General features: G+C 40.8%; 1 non-coding gene across 1 annotated transcript; it reads left to right on the forward strand.

Moving 5' to 3' along the window:
* Window positions 1–22,786: 22,786 nt before the first annotated feature.
* Window positions 22,787–22,847, forward strand: LOC121494029. The gene has a single exon (XR_005988672.1). It is a non-coding gene; the product is annotated as a U7 small nuclear RNA (small nuclear RNA).
* Window positions 22,848–23,196: the final 349 nt, after the last annotated feature.

A 23,196-nucleotide genomic window follows, 5' to 3' on the forward strand; every position in this document is an offset into this window, starting at 1 on the left:
GACACCTGCTGCCCACTGACATAGCTGTCATTGCTGCTTGTGCTGCCCAGAGCTGGAAAATAGAGTAGCTTCTCCCATTCTCCCAGCTTTTACTCTCCTATCAGTACCTCTCACTAGCAGAATCCAATAAGCCAACTGGTTAAAAAGTCTGAGAAATGTAGTTAACAGGCTTACTGACCCAGGAGAGAGATGGATAAAGAAGGGTAAGCATGGGCTGAGTGACCAGAGACAGTATCTGGTATACCCACCAATTGAAAACTCAGCTTTAGCTTGTATATCTTATGTAAAAGCAAGCTGCTCATATATTTAAAAATGTATCCTTTGTTGCTCCCATATCTGCCAACCCCCATCATCTTTTTTCCTTCCTTCTTCACAATTTATGCACTAAGCAATGTGTTTGGCATTGGGAATGCAGAAGGAACCCAATGGTGTTCTTATCCCCATGAAGGTTATATTCTGGTGGAAGGTAAGACAAACATTTTGGGTACTCCTTAATTCTTCCTTTTTCTTGTTATTGTTTTTGTTTTCCCTGACTAACTTTCCCAGGATAGTAATTCCCTTATTTACATGACATACCAATGTTGTTTAATATCCGTGCTTTACAACACTGTCCACACTCCTATAGTGAATGTAAAAAATTGTCTAATGAGATGCTCTTCCAAAATGAAGAGAGGATAGTAGTTAATGAGTGTGTGTAATATCCGGAAGTAGATTTGAATTTCATAGTCTTATCCTTCACAGCTAAGACTCAGAATCAAAGTTTTCTATATCTTCATAATCAATTTGAAGGTTATTAAAAAATAATAGGTTTTGTTATAACAAAAAAGTCAGAACCATATACTTTATAGAACTTTTCTCATAGATCTTCTCTAAAAAATGCATATAAACCAATTTGTTCACTGATTCAACTAAATTTATTGGTGGTTAACAGTGCATTGGTGCTTGGTACTGAGTACACAAGAAATCAAGAAAGCATCAGTGCTCTCAAGGAGCTTGTAGCCTAGTGGGGGAGGCAGACAAAAGAATTCACGGTGACAGCACAAGGTATAAAGTGCCTAATGATGGGGTAGGAAATGGAGAGAAGGGGGACCTATGGCAGCCTAAGGGCTCAGGGATGGTTCTGAGAAAAGTGAGGCTTCAGATGGATTGGAAGGGGGCATACCAAGTGAAGAAGGGAGGAGGAGGAAGAGGCCTTTCAACCTGGGGAACAAAGACAGGAGGATCATGAGACAGGTGTGATGGAGAGGCAGAAATGACTTCCCTGAAGAACAAAGATGATGAAATTGTTGCCAGTGGGAGGTGAGCTATATGGATGGTTTTAAAAACTGTGTAAAAGGCTTCATTCTGAAGGAAGTGAGTCATCCTCCAGCTTCAGGGGAGAGAATAAGATCAGTCTGGGAGCACACAAGGTAGAGGGTGGTGGACTGGAAAGGGTCAAGAGTGACAGAGGGACCTGCTGAAAGACATGGGGGGGGCAGCTGAGAAATGACATGGATGAGCAATGTATAAGCTAAAGAGGCAACAAAATACAGTGAGAGGAAGAGACCCATGAGAGCAGAAGAAAGGTCTAAGATGATCCCCAGGATACAGATCTGGGAGACCAGAAGGCCAGTGATCCAATGATAAAAGTAGGGAATACAGGTGTTGGACAAGTTTGAGGACAGGTAGTGAGGGACTGGGTAGTGGGAGATGGCAGGGGGAGAAGAGGAGTTCAATTTTCAACATGCTGAATTTCAAATGCCTAAAAAACATCACAGCATTTGGTGGGAAATATGGAGATGGATGTGAAAGAAATCACACAGGCAGGCCAAAGATAAATTTCTTGAGAACCTCAATATTCAAAGGATATACAGAGTAAAAGAAACAAAACAGGCAAAAAGAATGGTTGGAACTGCAGGGGAAAAAGAAATTTCTGTGTGCTCTATTTCACCTCATGAATCTGCATCCTCCAAGTTGCTTGTGTTGGAAGCTAGTGGCCCATGCCTCCACTCCCAGTTCTTCACTGAGTTCTATTAATGGTGTCTTCAAACTGTACTACAGATCTGTGTGCCACTCAGTAGACTACTGATAACATCTGGTCCTGGTTCACACCGCCATCTGCTCTCCACTGGACTATGCCATCACTTCCCCACACTTCCCTAATCTTCTTTTTGCTCAGCTGCTACCCAGAGAACCTGTCTGTTTTGCTTGCATAGCACAATGGTAGCTTAATGAAGAAATGGATGGTTGAAGGAATGAAGGTGGCACTCCCTAATGGTATAAAGAAATCAAGACCTATTCTTTGTATTAGGCATTCTGGAAGACACTGGTGAGGAGTAGTGTAGGGCATCAGTGGTTATGCCCTAGGTCCCTATGATGTTAGGGACAGTGATCACTCTGTGACCAGTTTACATATCTTTAGGCAAAAGAGCTGAAATTAGGGCAGCCCTGGTGGCCCAGCGATTTAGCACCACCTTCGTTCCAGGATGTGATCCTGGAAACCCGGGATCAAGTCCCATGTCAGGGGGCTCCTTGCATGGAGCCTGCTTTTCCCTCTGCCTCTCTCTCTCTCTATGTCTCTCATGAATAAATAAATGAAATCTTAAAAAATGAAAAAGAGCTGAAGTTAAACTATTTCTTAAGGTTGAGAATAACTCCTTAAGTATTTACTCTCCCTTTCCCATCGAGGATAGGGTATTTTGACCGGATAGACAAAAATGTCCATTATACCTACTGCCTCATGCTTTTAAGGAAATCATAGCTTTAAAGACCCAAACCTTGAATCTTCCTTATGGATCTTCTTCAATCTCCCACTAAAATGTTGATATACTATAAATTTAAACACCCTTTATGAGACCCAGTACCAAATCCACTGAACTCCTAATATCCAATTTCTACGTCACATCCTAGCAACTCTGAGGAAGTCAGGTAAAGAATTCTGCACCCTCTACATTTGGACTAAAGGAGCAGTAGCTTTCACAATGGAAAATTTGTCTCACTGAATAAATGTCTGCCAGACCATTACTGCACCTTTCTGCAACCTTTATGAGGTGTGGAGTGTGTGTGTTTTAAGAGAAAAAAAAATCCCTTAACAGGTTTCTCTTGGTCAATTGCCGGAGTTGGCAGAAAGAGAGTGAAACTGAGTTGATGAGGAGGGAGGGGTAGGGCTCTGTATAGGACGGGAGCCTCATTAGTACTTGGCAGCACAGACCTAATGGAAGTTTTAAAGTATTGTGGGGAGGATCCCTCAGATTCCCAGGTCAGGGGACCATCTCCAGAAAAAGATGAATAAACAAGTGTGTGCATCAATGCAGAAGTCCACATGCCTGGGCAAGAACCGCAGCCTGATATTTATTGCCTTGCCACTGTTTCCCATCATGGATGTCCCCTGAAGGCTCTAGTACTGGGCACAATTTTTCAGATAGAAATTTAGTAACTCAATTGACATCCACCTAGGCCCCGTGGCAAGCAGGAATAAAGCTTGTTTTCCCTCAAGTGACAACACAGTGATAAATAAGTCTCCTGTCTCTCCCTCTGTTCTAATACTCACCCTCTGGTCCTGCTGGGTATGAAAAGTGTTTCCAGGAGCACCTTGCTAGAAAGAGGTGTGTATAAACCCTGTTCTCCCAAACTATACTTGAAGCAGATATAGGGCACAGAGCTGGATTTGGAGCTTGGTGACTACTGACAATATCAGGTTTTCCTTGAGGTCTTTCCATCCCAGAAAGAAACCCAAAGACTATCAGTATACAGTGTAACCCTCCCTCTCAGCTGCCCTGCGAGGAAGGCAATTCACCTGCAGGACTATCAGTCAGAACAGCTACTGGGGAAACCCCATGAGGGAGAGGGTCCAGGACAAGATGCTGCCTTGTCAACAGGCACTGAGGATGAGAACAAAGAAATGGGTTCGCAGCAGGCATTCCATTCTCCATGCTGAAGACAGAGGGTGACCAATCCTCCCAAATTCAGGAGCAAGACCCTGAATTTGCTCCAGAGTGACTCCAAAAGGCCACAGAGATTCTCACAGGAAAGCCCCGGAGTCCTGGGCAGGTGCCTTAAAAGCAGCCCCATGCAGAAGCTGCTAAGAAGAAAAGTATGCTTCCTGTTCTTTCCTGGTAACTCTGTAACCTAGGATCCTGATGTCTCCAGGAGCCTGGGCTTTAAAGCCACACCATTTTAGTGGTAACAATATTCCAACCAGCAAACTAAGAAGGTGCCTTCCTGACTCACATCCACTCCATGTTAGGAAACCTTCCAATTCTATCTCCCTCCCAAGTGCCACCCTCTTAGATCTAAAAACTGATTTAGGGAGGGCAATCTTTGCTCATGAATAAATTCAGGCCCTGTTCAGGTGTGCTGTGTGGTTTAACCCTGATCCCACTTCAGAATCACTGGGGGAGCTCTTAAAGATATAAACAGTCAGATATAAAATCCACCTCCGATAGAGGTGAAGCCTGGGAATTTTATATCATTTTAACAAGAGACTCAGATGCTTCTGACACAGCCATCCAGAGGCTGGCTTTGAAACCATGATCCTGTAAAAGAAAGAGCCCCAGAATTGGAGTCAAATTCCTTCTTTGCCACCAACTGACTAAATATTTTGACGGGCTATTGTAATATCTCCAGGCCTTAATTTCCTCATCTCTATGACATAGGTAACCTACTGACATTTGTAAAGGAGTGATTAGGTATCTGTATTGTCTTGCTCCCTTCTAAATCTTGCATGAGATTTAGTGTCCTGGAGAAGAAGAAAGTAGAGCATTTTGGCCACTCTCCCTTCAAAACGGAATGAGAGCCAGAGCTGAGGATAGTGGTCTTTAAACTTCCAGAAACTTCTCACTTTCCAAGGCACCCCAGGTCTGGAGAGCTACAGGGAATCAGTGGTCTCTCTGCAATACTTTCCTATCTCCTTCCTCCCTCACTCCACAGAGAAATACAGACAACTCAAAGAAAGGAAGCTGCTTCAAATCTTACTGAGATGCATTTCCTTGAGTCATGAAAACTTCCAGGGAAGCAGACAAAAGGACACTGAAATATCAGCATCAGCGAAGCCCACTGGAATTGCCAAACAACCCTCCCCTGCATTTCATTTAGAGATGGATTTCTAGTACAATTATTTTTATCTTGGATAATTAACCATAAAATATATAATATGTATATATATATATATATACATATATATATTGCTTTGATCAATGTATGCTAATAATAATTCTATTGAGAATTTAACCCATAATAATTTTCTAACAGTGCTGCAGTGACCAAAAAATAAGAACAATTTAAAATTTTCAATGTATATACATATTTTTGTTGAAGGATGATAGGATGATTAATAAAAGACTTTCAAGCATAAAAATATGTCACATTAGGATAAAGTTCTGCCGGAGAAATGAAATGGAAACACAATTTCAAGGAGAAAAAGAAACATTGTAAAACTTCTAACTGCTAAAAAAGAGCTTGTTCATGTGTTTTTTGAACCATGGGTATTAAATCACTCTGGTATTTAGACTCCACTGGGTAAATGTAAAAGAGTGCTGTAACAATTGTATTCTAAAATGTCAGTATTTACAATACGCTAGAAATTACAACCTTGGCAACTCTTTAATTTAGATGAAAAACATCTGATATCAATTTGAAAAGGCGGTCATAGCTTTGCAGATGTTTCTGCAGGGGCACACAGAAAAGGACTTGGAAGACCACTGGGCTATATCATAGGGTCATATGATATGCCAATGGGGAGAGAATGCACAAAGTCACACAGAGACAATGGAAGTCATGGCATCTCCAGCTCCAGGGATCAGGGTAAGAGAGAGCCAGAGAGAGAGTCAGTGCCATGTTCTCCCAGACAGGTGGGCCAGTGCTGCTCTCTAGTCTCCCTGTGCCCATATGTGACATTCAAGGATCCAGAAGTTACCTGGGCTCATGGAAAGTGCTGAGTGATCAGCCCCTACAGACTTCACAACAGCACAGATGACCAGACCCCAACAAGGTGCAATACATGTGACTCTGGAAGACCAGCCAGATCCATTCACCCTCCCTGATCGGCTGGCCCATGGATTAGAGTAGATTGTCCAGAAGTCCTATCCCCTGACTGGGGAATCCCAGTGAGTCCTGCCAACATGCAGAACTGTCTTTGTGGAGAAGGGGTAAATGAGGAACCCAGCAAGAGTATCTGACCACCAGGCAGAATAAGTCATCCAAAAGAGCTAATGAAAACAGCTCTCACAGGAAATTTAACTTAGAAAACCCTGAATATTTAAACAGGAAAGAGGCCATAAACCAGTAGAGACCGAAGTCTCGTTAATTGGGAGGACTCAGTTCTGTTCTACCCAGCAGGATTAGGACTGATAAAGAGATTCAACTCGGCTGAAGAAAATAATTGACATTGTTTTTGTGCAGTGTCATGTGAGCAAATATGCCATCATCCAATTATACCTGTAAAATGGAATTAATGATGTTCACCTTGCAGAATTCCTTTAAGAATGACAGAGAATAGAGCAGCCCCGGTGGTTCAGTGGTTTAGCGCAGCCTTTGGCCCAGGGCGTGATCCTGGAAACCCGGATCGAGTCCCATATCAGGTTTCCTGCATGGAGCCTGCTTCTCTCCTCTGCCTGTGTCTCTGCCTCTCTCTCTCTCTCTCTCTCTCTCACTCTCTCTCTCGAATAAATAAAATCTTTTTTTTTAATTTTTATTTATTTATGATAGTCACACACACACACACACACACAGAGAGAGAGAGAGGCAGAGACACAGGCAGAGGGAGAAGCAGGCTCCATGCACCGGGAGCCCGACGTGGGAATCGATCCCGGGTGTCCAGGATCGCGCCCTCGGCCAAAGGCAGGTGCCAAACCGCTGCGCCACTCAGGGATCCCTAAATAAAATCTTAAAAAAAAAAAAAAGAATGACAGAGAATATATATAAAGACACCCAGCACAAATGTGCCCTACGAAGAGAAACTATAACTGATTATTATAAAGTCTATTAGCCTCTACCACTGTCTGTGAGGTGATGAGATGCCCAGACTATGGACTCCAAATCAGTGTTAAGCTGTCCCCACCTTTGTGTGTTACCAGCACTCTGGGCACTGAAGCCCACTTTTTATGGAGATTAGGAGGCCATTTCTTCTGTTCTGTTCTGTACGTTATCCCTGGGTACCCAGGTGCTGCTCTGGGCTGCAACATCATTTACAGCTAGAGAGAAACCAGTTCTGAGGAAAAGTCCTAGGGCATTGTTATTAGCAGGCCTGACCCTTAGGACAAGTTTGTCCCCAGGGAGTGCCCCATCCTCCCTGCAAAACAGGCCCTCAGTGAGCCCACCTCCAGAACCCCCTGATAAAGCCATCCCCCAGAACTGTAGAGCATGCAGCCCCAGCAGCAGAATGCCTGTTGAACTACTGAAACATAATCCTCCAGACTATGGCCCAGACCCTGTGCTTAATTTTGACCTCAAAGAGGGGCATCCAAATCGTAAACAATTCAGACTCCACAAAACTTATATCTGCCCTATCCAGAGGCTATTCCTACTCTCTCCTGCTGGTTAAAAGAAAGGAATGGAGCCTCACAAGCTTCTCTTGTAAGAAAACCCTAACTTGGGGATCCCTGGGTGGCTCAGCGGTTTAGCACCCGCCTTTGGCCCAGAGCGTGATTCTAGAGTCCCTGGATCGAGTTCCACATCGGGCTCCCTGCATGGAACCTGCTTCTCCCTCTGCCTGTGTCTCTACCTCTCTCTCTCTCTCTCTCTCTCTCTCTCTCTCTCTGTGTGTGTGTGTCTCTCATGAATAAATAAATAAAAATATTTTTTAAAAAAGAAAATAAAACCCTAACTTTGCCAGGAATAAAGCACTTCCATGGATGGAAAAGCACTTTCACGTTAGATTTTCTCACCAAGTTCTCTCAGATAATGAATTCACTGACAAATGTTATTTAAGCACCTACTAAAATAGGCACCAGGCAGGTACTCCCCACCCATGCTAGAAAGATCCTGTAGGGAAGTAGATGATATGTGGTACTGACACAAATAAAATCTACAAGCACATTGAGCAATCTGCAAACTCCTCCTCCTAGCCAATGGTCAGCCCTGAGGCATCAGCCCATGTTCTCCTGCTGTGTCAACTCCCCAAGATCCATCAACTAAAAAGCTGACATAGCATATGTGGCCACACTGGCTATTAATATTTTAGTATCATCTCTCCTTCCAGCTAGTATTTTCAACCAGGTCCTTCAGTTCCATTGATCTTCATTAGGGACCAGTAAACAAACTGAGGAATAGTGACCATTCTGATCACCTGTACAGAAAGTCCCGATGAGTCTGGATGACCCTTGAAATGTTCTCCAACATGCATGCAGCCATATATAGGTAGAACTTGCTTGAAGAAATATCGAACTCTAAAACTTGGGTTTAAACAAAAGACCAACTGGGAATTCTAATTCCTTTTACAGGATTGATTAAAGATAGGATTCATTTCAACAACAGTGTTCTCCTAATAAGTCTGAAATCCATTTCCATTTATAATAATTAATTTATAGACAATTACTCAGGAACATGTTCATTGGGTAAACTGAGTTCAAGCATTCTGTTCATTCATTCAAAAATTTATTGAGTATCTACTATATGGCAGACACTGTTCTAGGTACTAGGGACACAGCAGTGAACAAAACAGATGACAGTTATTTTCATGGAGTTGACATCGAAGGTAGGGGTAGACAAATAACAAGCGAATATGCAGTATGTTAGGTTGGGATAAGTGCTATATAAAAAAATAAGGTAAAGGGGGCATTGGAGTAACTAGGTAGTGAAGGGAGTGCTATTTTTATAGGGATGGCCACTCAGTTGATGATATTCAAACTGGAAAGGCCTTAACAGAGGGAAGAAAGGGCAAATGCCTTGAAGTCAGAGCATGCTTGATGTGTTTAAAGAACAATAAAGAAAACTAACATGGCTAGGGCTTGGTGCAGTTGAAATCAGCCACAAAGGGGAGTATGGAGGGTATGAGATTGGAGAACCAGCCGGGACTTAAGACTGAACTGCCTGAAGCAGGCCATTTGTTCTTTTTTTTTTTTTTTTTTCAGGCCATTTGTTCTTAAATAGCTCTTGATAATACTCAGCATATAGGCAGGACCCAGAATCTATCTGACTCTTCTAGAAAATTCAATCATAAAATGGTAAAGCAAATTTAGGAACTCTAAACACATTTCAGATTAAAAAACAATTTCCTTCCAATACCCTGTAACTTTACACCAGGATATCCATGGCAAGCTGGACATGGTACACAACGCTTCCTTCTCACTAAATAAATGTGCTGTCAGCTACCCAAGCTGAGGAAAGGATGGTGCTCTCACATACTTAATTCCACTCTGCTTTTGATTAAGTCTTTGTGTTGCACCACCAACCCCCGGAAGACTCCCTGATACACCAGCTGCTGACAGCCTGGTATGCAATATTCATTGCAAAGGTTATGCTATGACTTTGACCTCCAAATTCCCCATAATAAATGTGAATGGGCTAGGAAGCAAATTAAATCCAACTCGGCATCATTCCTTATCCAAAGAGCAAATTCCTACTCCTTCCTTTGATGACTTACATACTCTTTATCCTACCTTTAAAGAAATTCAAATAACATCAATAACTTTCATGACTTATTCTCCCTCCTTTGTATCTCTGAGGAATTCAGTTAGTTGTATATGAGAAAGACCATGGATTCAGGACCTCTGGATTGTCTGTCACAGTGATATCAAAGAAAGATCATTTCCTCATGTGGGGAAGTTATGGGTCATGTAGCATGTTAGCTGTAGGAAGTTATCAGGTAACATCTCAGCAAGAGATAAAAACTGCTTATAGAAATTGCTCAACTACACAATCCATCTCTTACAAGGATTTTGGCTTCCTATCCAAACAAAATAATAATCTAGAGGGAATTTAGTAAATAATGACACCAAATCCCAAAAGTTACTTACAAGTTTTTTTTTTTTAATTCATGAGAGAGAGAGAGAGAGAGAGAGAGAGAGAGAGAGAGGCAGAGACACAGGCAGAGGGAGAAGCAGGCTCCATTCCATGCAGACAGCCTGACGTGGGACTCAATCCTGGGTCTCTAGGACCACACCTTGGGCTGAAGGCAGCGCTAAACCACTGAGCCACCCAGGCTGCCCCATTTTGTTTTTTAAAATGAAAATAGCTTCTTTAAAATATAAATAATTTTCATTGTAGAAGTATATTAAAGCAATCCAGGAAAGCATGAAGGAGAAAGTGAAAAAAAAATCACCTGATATCATGCAGAGATAACCCAGATATTTTGGTGAAAACTTATTGAGACTTCTTTTTGAGTATACACACACACAATTTTACATAAATAGATTCAAAGCAGGCTTAAAGATTTGGGACCCCCTTTTTACCCTCTCAAGTATCACAGACAACCTTCCAAATTATTAAGCATAGATCTAAATTATCATTTTAAGAGATGCATATTATTCCAATTATAAATTGTGGGAGTCACAAAATTACTTATCTACACTCATGCATACAAAGAAATATGGATTCTTTATGGGTCATATCCATTCACCAGCTAGTGGAGAAAAAAAAAATTTAGTCCAAAATCTCAGAATAGCCCTATACTGTCAACTGTCCCCAAAGGATAATATTCTTTAGTGACAATTTTTTTAATAAATTTATTTTTTATTGGTGTTCAATTTGCCAACATACAGAATAATACCCAGTGCTCATCCCATCAAGTGCCCTGCTCAGTGTCTGTCACCCAGTCACCCCCACCCCCTCCCACCTCCCCTTCCACCACCCCTAGCTCGTTTCCCAGAGTTAGGAGTCTCTCATGTTCTGTCTCCCTCTCTGACATTTCCCACTCATTTTTTTCTCCTCTCCCCTTTATTCCCTTTCACTAGTTTTTATATTCCCCGAATGAATGAGAATATATAATGTTTGTCCTTCTCCAATTGACTTATTTCACTCAGCATAATACCCTCCAGTTCCATCCACGTCACAGTAAATGGTGGATATTTGTCGTTTCTAATGGCTGAGTAATATTCCATTGTATACATAAACCACATCTTCTTTATCCATTCATCTTTCGATGGACACCGAGGGTCCTTCCACAGTTTGGCTATTGTGGCCATTGCTGCTAGAAACATCGGGGCGCAGGTGTCCCGGCGTTTCATTGCATCTGTATCTTTGGGGTAAATCCCCAACAGAGCAATTGCTGGGTCGTAGGGCAGGTCTATTTTTAACTCTTTGAGGAACCTCCACACAGTTTTCCAGAGTGGCTGCACCAGTTCACATTCCCACCAACAGTGTAAGAGGGTTCCCCTTGCTCCGCATCCTCTCCAACATTTGTTGTTTCCTGCCTTGTTAATTTTCCCCATTCTCACTGGTGTGAGGTGGTATCTCATTGTGGTTTTGATTTGTATTTCCCTGATGGCAAGTGATGCAGAGCATTTTCTCATGTGCTTATTGGCCATGTCTATGCCTTCCTTTGTGAGATTTCTGTTCATGTCTTTTGCCCATTTTATGATTGGATTGTTTGTTTCTTTGCTATTGAGTTTAAGAAGTTCTTTATAGATCTTGGAAACTAGCCCTTTATCTGATACATCATTTGCAAATATCTTCTCCCATTCTGTAGGTTGTCTTTTAGTTTTGTTGACGGTATCTTTTGCTGTGCAAAAGCTTCTTATCTTGATGAAGTCCCAATAGTTCATTTTTGTTTTGTTTCTCTTGCCTTCGTGGATGTATCTTGCAAGAAGTTACTGTGGCCAAGTTCAAAAAGGGTGTTGCCTGTGTTCTCCTCTAAGATTTTGATGGATCTTGTCTCACATTTAGATCTTTCCTCCATTTTGAGTTTATCTTTGTGTATGGTGCAAGAGAGTGGTCTAGTTTCATTCTTCTGCATGTGGATGTCCAATTTTCTCAGGACCATTTATCGAAGAGACTGTCTTTTTTCCAGTGGATAGTCTTTCCTCCTTTGTCGAATATTAGTTGACCATAAAGTTGAGGGTCCACTTCTGGATTCTCTATTTTGTTAGTGACAAATGCTTAATCTCTCATATTCATGCCTCTCCCATGGCTTTGTTCCAAGAAAGCATCCGGCTGTATGGCAGGAGAGGGTACAGATCATACGACATTGCAGTGGAAAGGGATTTCCAGATGCTTCTCCTTTGGGGCCTTCTGGATCCTAGGTGGGATTTCCAGTGTGTGGTAAATCATACCTGCTGCCTGACCTGAGGCTGCTGAGGTGTGATTGGCCATTTTTGTTCAGGCAATAAGCAAAACTCACCCACGTTAGCACCCACCATATACCACTGTGGTCAAGGCCATCCTCAGAATGATATAGGGCTCTCAGGTAACTCCATCAGACTTAGGGCTGGTTAAGCTGGGTAATGTAACATGCTTAAATGGATGCTATACCGTTGACACCTTCCTTTGCACCCTTAGGATATGTTAAAGACAAAAATTTTCTAAGCCTGGAGTGGCTGCACCTAGTTATCCCATCCAGAGGACAGGTCTGCTGAGGTCTCAGGCAATTGACTCAGATCTCAAAGGTCCCAATTCTGACAGCTTCTTCCACCTGCCAAAGCCTCTGCTCATTCACTGGTGCTCTCAGCATCTCTGTATCTCCTTGAGGTTGTAGTGTCTGGTACTTCCCTTGGCCTAGAATCCTCTTGATAGTAGTACTTGTGACCAGTAAAACACCATCTTGTTGGGTTTACAACTTCCTTAAAGGATTCAGGTGTCCCACAACCTGCCTCCCCATCTCTTATAGAGTTCAGAGTCCTCATTGAAGTGTTTCTCTCTGCTCTGTGTCCCCATGGTACTCTAGACTCCTCCATCAAAGCACTCAGCACACCTCTTCTCATCTGCAAGCTCCATGAGGATAGAGACCATGTTCTGTGTTCTCTATTGGGCTCACACCACCCCACACAGAGCCAGAGACATTATAGATGCTCAAAAACACATCTGAGAAATGTACAAACAAAAGAACAAATGAAGGAACGACTATATAAATGAGGCCCCTATACCAGTGTGACCTCAGGAGGGTCATTTCTAGTGAGGGATGTAATTTTAACTTTCTGGGTCTGTCAGAACCCAAATGGGATCTGTGGACAGGATCTTGTTCCCACTCTGACATAAGTTTCACTGTGTCTAGATACCAAATTGGATACTAAAGAACAGAAGATGTGAGGGAGTCTAGGCTGTTTTCTGACACCTGGGGAGAAAAAGAAGGTAGGAGGGGGAGGGAGGGAGCAGAAGTGGGAGAAGGAATGGAGGGAGGGAGAATGAGGCAGAGGGAGAGGGTGCAAGCACTACAGGCAGCCTAGAGACTTACCATGCTCCATCTCTGCCCTACTCTCACACTGTAATGTCTTACACTTATTAAGAGGTGAGAACCTACCCTTTATGATTTATCAAACAACTCTAATAAGTGTATTTTATGGTCTGGGTCATATCCTTTCATGAGCCTCATTATTTTAAACTAGTTTTATAGCAATGAGAAAATAAAATGCACCATAAATTGTTTTTCACTAAGTGTCAATTAGCAGTTTCTGTTTAAGTGCTGCTTCTAAATCCAACACATGAAAGTTGTGCTAAGTAATATGTTGCTATGATAGGGTGTCAAAAACATAAGTTCACATTAATTTTAATCCACTGAGATAATATAAAAGTTTTGATTTTCATTTAAAAAATACTGTTTTGCCAACCTCTGAAAAAAATGCTTCTGGATTTTTCCCATTGTTTGTTTCCTTGATTTATAAAAACAAAAAGTTACCAGGGTGCCTGGTTGGCTCAGTTGGCAGAGCATGCAACTCTTGATCTCAGGGTTGTAAATTCAAGCCACATGTTGGATATAGAGATCACTTAAAAATAATATCTTAAAAAAAAGAGTTACTGATATCTTAATGCAAGTGAAACATGTAAAAATAATTGGCTCTCACCAGCATACAAATTTGGTGGGGGTGGGAGGAGAAATAGGATTTTCCTTATACTATGGAATAAGCTAGGAAAGTTTACTAATTATCTTGCTTTATGACAACTGCCTGTGCTCAGGATGTATTTATTTTAAAATCCCTTAAAATATCTTTGAGATATACTTCTAAAGCAAAATATTATTCATTTCTAGCTTTTTGCTAGAGTAAAATACTGGCATCTTTTTACTGGATTGAGGTGGGGAGGTGTCATCCAGCCATGTGGTTATATCTGACCCAGGGCAAAACTGGCTCCAAACTCACTATCCCTCATGACCCTCATTCATACCTGCTTCAGCCTGATGTGATACTGGTCTACTCCCCACAGTGTCACCAGCACTATCCTAGGCCACAACCTAAGCAGTCCCCATTCATCAGAAATTCTGTGCTGTGGTTACCTTCTCTTCCATTTGGATTGTCTTCAGTTTTGCCCTAATAAAACCTTGTCCAGGAAAGCTGCTCTCAAGCATAGTGCCCACAGCTGACAGTACTGTTACGATGTATACTTATAATATTCTGATGAAGATATATCTTATGATAAGTGCTCCTAACACACACACACACACACACGACACAAAATAATAATAATAATAACAACAATGACAACAGGGGTAAGAGGAAAGGAAGCAATAGATATGTCTATGTCCCTGAAGATGAGGATGATTTCACAGGTGTACATTTATCCCCAAATGCAGTGAGTTGTACACACTAAGTATAAACAGCTTTGTACATGTCAACTATACCTCAATAAAATTGTTTTTAAAAAATTTAAAAATTTTAAATTAAAATATAACAACCACCTGGCCCTCTCTCTCAGTTGATGACCTAGCATGCATGGCTGGCTGCTAAGATCACTGTTAAATTTTTCTTCCTTCAAGACCACTACTACTGATCATAGGCTGTATAAGAATCAGTATTCTATTTACCCAGAAATAAAAGATAATTATTAAGAGGCATCATGCTATAAAATTCTATTTCCAGGCTTACAAACTCATGTTATGAAAGGTGGTACATCTAAAATTAGTAAGAATAAAGTACGACTCTAGAAAGGCTTTAGTAAAACCAAAGCTGATAATTATGTTTATAGCTGGTCAAAATCAGTCCTTTCATATTTAATAACAAAAGTAAAGAAATAATGGCAACATAGAAGCCAAGAAAGGTATTTTGGCAGAAGGGCCCAGATCTTAGAGTTAATGGAAGTTTCCCTACACAAGCCCCATGAAGTTAGGCATCTTGATAACATCACAGGTGGTATCTCAAAGCCAAAATGTAATCATGGAGCTAAGTAGTACATGTTTCATAACTTCAAGTTTCAACAGAGATTTCTGCATCTACTCAAAAACCTTTGAAATTAATTATGTAAGGATATAATTACAATTTTCCACTTATAACATTTCTGGAGACACTGTTTTGGTGTATCTCAAAGTTTCTGGAATCACAGTTTGAAACAATGTGATTTGATTAAGTGTGGGAAATTTTCCAGGGTAAGAGTATAAGCATGTAATTCTTGTTTTTATACACACATTATGAAATGTATATTGCTATTTAGCCTTTTCTCAATTCTTCTAACTCCTCCATTTTTATCTCTTTAATTTTTATTAAATGATCTTTTTTTCACCATTTTTTTAATTTCTAACTTCAAACAAAGTATGTATTTATAGGACTTTATTTTCTACTAACCCTTGAAAATGTATTCGCCTACCAATCTTCATCTTTCTTTGGTGTCATATACCTGCAACAATTCTTGGTAGTGATGTCCAAAATCATAACAGTTAGCATTTACTGGCTGATTATGATAAGCCAGGCACAGTATTATCTCACTAATTTACTGAAAACACAGTTATAAATTCCGCTGTTACTTTTGCTTGGTAGAATTTGTTAAAACCTCATTTATTAGTGTAAGAATTAGCAGCAGCTTCACTGCTTGGAGTAGACTGAAAACACAATCCACTCTATATTCAAGTCCAGGGACTAAATGTGGCTGCCAGGTCCAGCTGGCCACAGGAAGCGTCTGGATGATTTCATTTAACACCTTTAGAAATATTTCTCACTGGGCTAATTCAAGGAAAATGGCTTGTCACGGATGATATCTGACTATAATAAGTAGCTAACGTGCTTTCACAATAAATACTATAAAATGAAACAGGTGTAAAGCCATGGTTGGAAAATCAGTGGCCAAGGAGTACTGCAAGGATTATGGGCCAACTTTCCAGCGGAAGGCCAGTCCCCAGGTTACAGCAGGGATCCATGCTAGCAGGACATTTCCCCAGGTGCTTTCAAGAAATTCATCATTTATTCAGGCATTCATTTAATAAATATTGACATATTATATAAAGGCACTTTACTGGGCCATAGCATGACCGGAAGATGCATGCATTTCAGCCTTAAGGAGTTGCTGGCTAGTGAGGATGAGAGGACCTGAGAGAATCTGGGTGAAGCACTGCCTCCCCAATATATACAGAATGTTCCCTACTGCCCGTAAAGAAAACCCAAATCCTTGAGTTGAACGAGGTGCCAAAGGGCTGAGTCTGGACTGGTTGGAGAGAAAAGACCTGCGGAGGATGCTGAAAGAAAACAAGCTGGGGGTGCTGGGAGCCGGAAACAACTCTCCCGCCCCATTGGAGCAAGTGCCAGGGGTTTAGGAGCGAGCAAGTTGAGAGTGGAGCTCTGGCTGGGCAGCCTGTAATGACTGCCTGCTGTGTGGGAGGAGGTGGAACAGAGGGGAGTAACTGGCAACCCTGAAGGAAAGCCATTACCAAGGGCTCACTTACAGGCCAGTCGGCTGGCTTATCTTTAAGACATCATGTGAACTGTGTGCAAGGCCCTGACAGAGGAGTGAGTAGCACCTCCAGGATCCAATACAGAGCTCAGAAGGGCTGAAAGTTATTAGTATTTCAGCAGAGTTCCTGAGAAGTGGAGCTGTGGGGCTAAAATGAGAAGCCACCCACCCTGATGCTTGTAACTCCACACAGAGAAGGGAGTACCAAAGTTGTGAGGAAGCAAGTGGCCCTTGAGAGAATGGGCCCTAGGATTCTTCTCCACTCTCAATATATGCATGATGATGATAATGTAATGAGTGTTTACTATGTCCAAACATTTTTCTTAAAGCTTTACATATGCTATCACATTTAACCTTCATAATAACTGTATGTGGTATTATTATTAGCCCATTTGACAAATTATAAATCTGAGCACAAGAGAGATGATAGAACTTCTCCAAGGCCCCACTGCTAATACCCAGCAGAGCTGGATTCTAACCCAGGTTGTCTGTCTTTGACCCATACTATTAATCACTTAGAAATTCTGCCCCCTTGAAAAGACCATGCTTCAGAGAAATGAAAATCCATACAGTCATGATGCCAGCTAAGCATCAATCAACACAGGCATTTAAGATGCATTTCAAGAGCAGGTAACTGGTATGCCTTGGCCACATAAGTGCAGGACATGGCTTTGGGTTCCCAACAGTTTATTTGCTTAGAAAGTCTTCATTCACCCTGATATGGAAGTAGAATAGCAGAAGCTCATGCTGAGGGTGTGAAGATATCAGCAGGTCCTAAAAGCCAGTAGAACAGCAGGAGAGTGTCAACCCACCCCGCAAACCCCATCATGATGCTCTCTATATGAACACTGAAGGACATTTTGTAACAATTAATAAGTATGTCAAGTCCTGTCCATATTCAGAGCTTCCAATGGCTAACTTCTCTCAAAATTCTATCATTTCTAAGGATAGAATTATACAAATGTACTTCTCTAGTAATTCCCTTATATCTTGAATTGGATTTAGAAGACAAGGCAAAGAAAATATAACTGCTGGATTTCAGGCATTTTTGGTGGAGGTGGGGGGGAGAAGGATAAAAAAAGGATACTGAAAATAAAGGTTTATGTTTACACAAACACCTATACCTGAGTATTCATAGTAGCCCTATTCTTAATAGCTCCAAACTGGAAACAACTCACATCCTTCACTGAGTGAAGAGTTAACAAACTTGTGGCACATCCATCCCATGGACTACTACTCAGGAAAAAAAGGATGAACTATTGATACACGCCAAAAAAAAAAATGCTATATTCGCTACTCATTAACCTCCATTCCTATGGGGCTGACTACCTACCTTTCTTTCATATACTCTTAAGAATGCTGGGGGGAAAGAATGTAGCAATCCTGTAATAGTCTGGAAAATTAAGTACCTAGAAAAGTTTGTATGAGGGGTGGCTATCACCAGTGTTACATTAAGGTATGTATAAGGAGTGGAATGCTGGATCTGGCTTGTACCATTCATGAAAGCTAGCTGGGCACATCTCTCTCCACCTCCATGTTCAGTGACATCATAATGTTAACTTAAAATCAGTCATGTTAGGAATATTTATATCTTGGAAATCAAGAAATCAGGAGTTTCCCTTACCCTGAAAGCTGGTTATTAAAGCTATATTAGCACACCAATGTGAAGAAGTCACCTAAGATATGTTCTAAAAGACTCCAAAAGTGGGCAGTATAGATAATCCAAGACAAGGAAATCAGTTACAGTTAATGTAATCCTCACTAATCCATTGATAATGAGTTCTGAACCAGACAGATTTCTCAAACCAGAAATAGGACTTGAGTGAAAAAATCTGAGAGGTCTGAATAGGAAAATATTTGAGTTCTGATAAATAAAGTACCTTCACATTTGCCAAGGAACATGAAAAAAAACAGATCAGTTCCTGAGATCCTGAGAAAATAAACTGGCACCCAGCACAGTGAGACAGGTTACTGAAAAGGAAGAAACCTAGTCAAGATCATATTAGACCACCTGCAGGGGTTGTGTATCCATCTTGAGGAATGGTAATCGAGCCTACAAAAATCATTACCTGAATGTTTTACAAAGATTTATGATAATGAAAAACCTGTATCTTAAAAAAGCATTTGACAAAATCCAATACCTATCCATGATAAAAAAAAACCCTCAGCAAACTAAGAATAAAGGGGATATTCTTTCACTTGATAAAGAATATCTTTAAAAAAAATAACAACAAACAACCTTACAACTAATACTATACCTAATGAAAAAATGTGTAATGCTTTCCTCCCAAGATCAGAAAAAAGACAAGGTTGGTTCTGTCTTGTTCAACACGGGACTTTCACATCCCTTACTTAACACAGTACTGGAAGTTTTATGTTACAATAAGAAAAAGAAACAATTATATAAATTGAAAGGAAGAAAATAAAAGTATCTCTATTTGCAGATAGCACAATTATCTTTGTAGAAAATCCCAAGAAATTTATAAAAACAAGAACAAAACAGAAGATCTTCCTAGAACGAGTGAACTCAGCAAAACTGTAGGATACAAGATCAGTATTAAAAAATTATTGCATTTCTATATGCTGATGATGACATATGGAAAATGAAATTAAAAACACCCAGGGCACCCAGGTGGCTCAGTGGTTAAACGTCTGCCTCTGGCTCAGGTCATGATGCCAGGGTCCTGGTCCTGGGATTGAGTCCCACATCAGATTCCCTGCAGGGAGCCTGCTTCTCCCTCTGCCTATGTCTCTGCCTCTCTCTGTGTGTCTTTCATGAATAAATACAAATCTTTAAAAAAAAAAAAAAAAACCACAGTACCCTAAACAATCATGCCAAAGAAAGTGAACACTTAGATGTAAACTTAACATTTATAGAATCTGTATGCTGAAAATTAAAAAATGCTGATGAAAAAAATCAAAGAGGACCTAATAGAAGAGAGAGATACCATGTTCATGGATTGAAAGAATCAATATAGGGGCTTCCAGGGAAGATATTAAGCTCATCTTGTTCCATGAGTACAAATAACACCTACATCTGTATAAATAACCCAGAAAATGACCTGACAACTGGCAGACTCTCCACAGCTAAATGTGGAAAAGAGGACATATTGAAGAGGGCCGGAAGGGAGGAGACACAATTGGGAGTTAAATAGACCTGAGGGACTGTCCAGAGGAGGGAGGGATCCAGCAGGCATGGAGAGGGGAAAGAAACAGACCCTCACACCAAACACCCCAGGCTCAGGGATCTTGCATGGGGAAGACAAATCTCCATAACATTTGGCTTTGAAAACCACAGAGGCTAATTTCCTGAGATTTTACAACCAGTGGATCTCAACATCTAGAATATTAAAAATCAGCAGGCTGGGGATCTGGGAGAGCCTGGAGGGCAATAGGAAACTGAGTCACCCTTAAAGAGCCACGACAACAAAGCCCCAGAGAGATACAGCATAGAAGCAGCAATTTTTGAAAAACACCTGGGGCATACTGGAGGGAAAATTATTTACTAATCTCAGAATACATGCTGGAGGAACAGGAATCTTTAGATTTCTCCAGGAAGAAAGGAGCTGGCAGGGACCATTTCCTTCTTCCATCCCCCAGCCTAAACACATGGACACCTATGGAAACCAAGCTAAAACCAACACTCGCCATCTACATGCTTGCTAACAGCATGCCCTTCCCCATGCTCTCCTATAGACTTGCTTCCTCCAGCCCTGTGGTAGGGGTTTTCTAAAATGGCTCCAGGGCTCCTCTCACATCAGGCCTGCTTAAACCTAGCTAACACCATGTGCCCACCCACATATTCCCCTGTAGACTTTCTCTCCAACATACCCTTGGCCAGAGCCCATCCAAAGCAGTACCACAGCTTGCTAGTGTACAAGCAGCCCTGACCAGGGCCAGCACTACTCCAAAGTGACTCCTGCCCCAGGGAGAGTGGAAGATAACAACCTATCAGTCTGACTATGGCCCCAGCAATGGGCTCAAGGCAGTCATTTGGTCTGACATCTCAGGGACAACACAAGGAAAGCACTCTGTAGTTCCATGTTAATGTATCTCTGGAAAATGCCTAGTCTAACCCAACTCAATCCAAAGCAGCCCCAGACTGGCCTACAAGTAAGGATGGATGAAACCCTGCTCACAACAGGCATAGAGAGCCATTGCAGACAACTGGACTAAAGGCAAAAGAGTCTCAGCCACAATAGAGGGTGCATAAAACACACATAGACACTACTGAAAACCAGGTTCTGACAAACAGAGGACACTGCACTGCAGGGCACTATAGGACATCTTCTTCATAAGGCCACTTCTTTCAAGAGCAGAAGATGTAGCTGACCTTACTAACACAGAAACAGACATAGAGAATTAGACAAAATAAGGAGACTGACGGATTTGTCCCAAATGAAAGAATGGTCAAAATCACAGTAAGAAACTTAAGTGAAATGAAAGCCATTAATATACCTGATAGACAATTTAAAGTAATAATCATAAAGATACCCACTGGACTTGAGAGTGGAAGGTCTCAATGAGATCTTCAACAAAGACATAAAACATTAAAAAAAATAAAAACAGAGGTGAAGAACTCAATAACTGAAATTAAAAATATACTAGGGGCACCTGGATGGTTCAGTTAGGTAAGCAACCAACTCTTGATTTCAGCTCAGGTCATGGTCTCAAAGTTGAGGGACTGAGCCCCATGTTGGGCTATGCACTGGGTGTGGAGTCTACTTAAGATTCTCTCTGCCCCTCTCCACACCCATGCTTACACGCTCTCTTTCTCAACAATAAAATAAAATAAAATAATAAAAATATACTAGATGGAATAAATAGTAGACTAAAGGAAGCAGAAGAATGGATCAGTGACATGGAAGACAGAGTAATAGAAAACAATCAAGCTGAACAGGAAAGAGAAAAAACAATAATAATAAATGAAAATAGACAGGAAAATCGGTGATACCACTATGTATAATAACATTTGCATTATAGGGATCCCAGAAGAAGAGAGAAAAGGGAGTAGAAATTTTGAGGCAATAATAGCTGGAAACTTCCCAAATCTGGGGAAGGAAACAGAAATCCAAATCCAAGAGGCATGAGAAACTCTAACATCATCATTAACTCAAGGAGGTCCACACCAAGACACATAGTAATTAAAAAGGCAAAAAGTAATGATAGAGATTTTTAAAAACAGCAAGAGAAAACAGTTACATACAAGGAAAACCCCACATGGCTATCAGCTGATTTTTTAGCAGAAACTGTACAGGCCAGCGGAGAGTGACATGATGTATTCAAAATGCTGAAAGAAAAAAAAAAAAATGCAACCAAGGATATCTAGCAAGGCTATCATTCAGAATGGAAGGAAAAATAGTTTCCTAGACAAACAAAAGTTAAAGGAACTCATGATCACTAAACTATCCTACAAGAAATGTTAAGGGGATTAAGAGTACACTACGATGAACACTAAGTAATGTATAGAATTGTTGAATCACAATATTGAACACCTGAAACTAATATAACACCGTATGTTAACTATACAGAAATTAAAATTTTTAAAAAGACTCAAAGTAATAAAGATGTTAATTCTCCCCCAAACTGACATTGTTTTATGTAATCCCTATTAAAAATCCTCAGCAAGATATTCTGTAAATATATAGACAGCACTCTTCCAAAATTTTTATGAAAGGTAAAGAAACTTGAATAGCTAAAACAATTTTGAAAAATAATTAAGTGGGAGATATCACTCCCACTCCATAGCCACAAAACAAAACAAAACAATGAAAAAAAGAACATTTATTTAAACCTTTTATCTTAAACAAAAATTAACTCAAAATGAATCACAAATTTATTTTTTTTCAACTTTATTTTTTTATTGAAGTTTGATTTGCCAACATATAGTATAACACCCATGCTCATCCCATCAAGTGCCCTCCTCAGTGCCCATCACCCAGTTACCCCCATTCTCCTGCCCACCTCCCCTTCCACTACCCTTTTTTCATTTCCCAGAGTTAGGAGTCTAATATGTTTTGTCACCCTCTCTAACTGAATCACAAATTTAAATATAAAATGTAAAATTAAGTATCACAGTTCTTTTAGAATTTGTTCAGCAGGTTTCCAGTCATTACCAAAAAACCCTAGGGTTTGGGGTGGGGGTGGGGGGATAACCAATAAAACTTTTAGAAAAAAATAGAAGAAAATCTTTGGGATCTAGGGCCAAGCAGGATTCTTATATTTGACAACAAAAGCATAATCCATACAAGAAAAAAACTGATAAATTAGATGTCACCAAAAATAAGAATTTTGTTCCAGGTGCCTGGGTAGCTCAGTTTGTTAAGTGTCTGACTCTAGGTTCTGGCTCAGGTTATGATCTCATGGGTCATAGGACAGACCCACATCAGGCTCCCTGCTCAGCGGGGAGTCTGCTTGGAAGATTCTCCTCCTCTACCCTTCCCCTGACTCATGCACATGTTCTCACACACTCTCTCT

The sequence above is a fragment of the Vulpes lagopus genome, chromosome 6 (assembly GCF_018345385.1).
Source record: "Vulpes lagopus strain Blue_001 chromosome 6, ASM1834538v1, whole genome shotgun sequence".
Lineage (NCBI taxonomy): Eukaryota > Metazoa > Chordata > Mammalia > Carnivora > Canidae > Vulpes > Vulpes lagopus.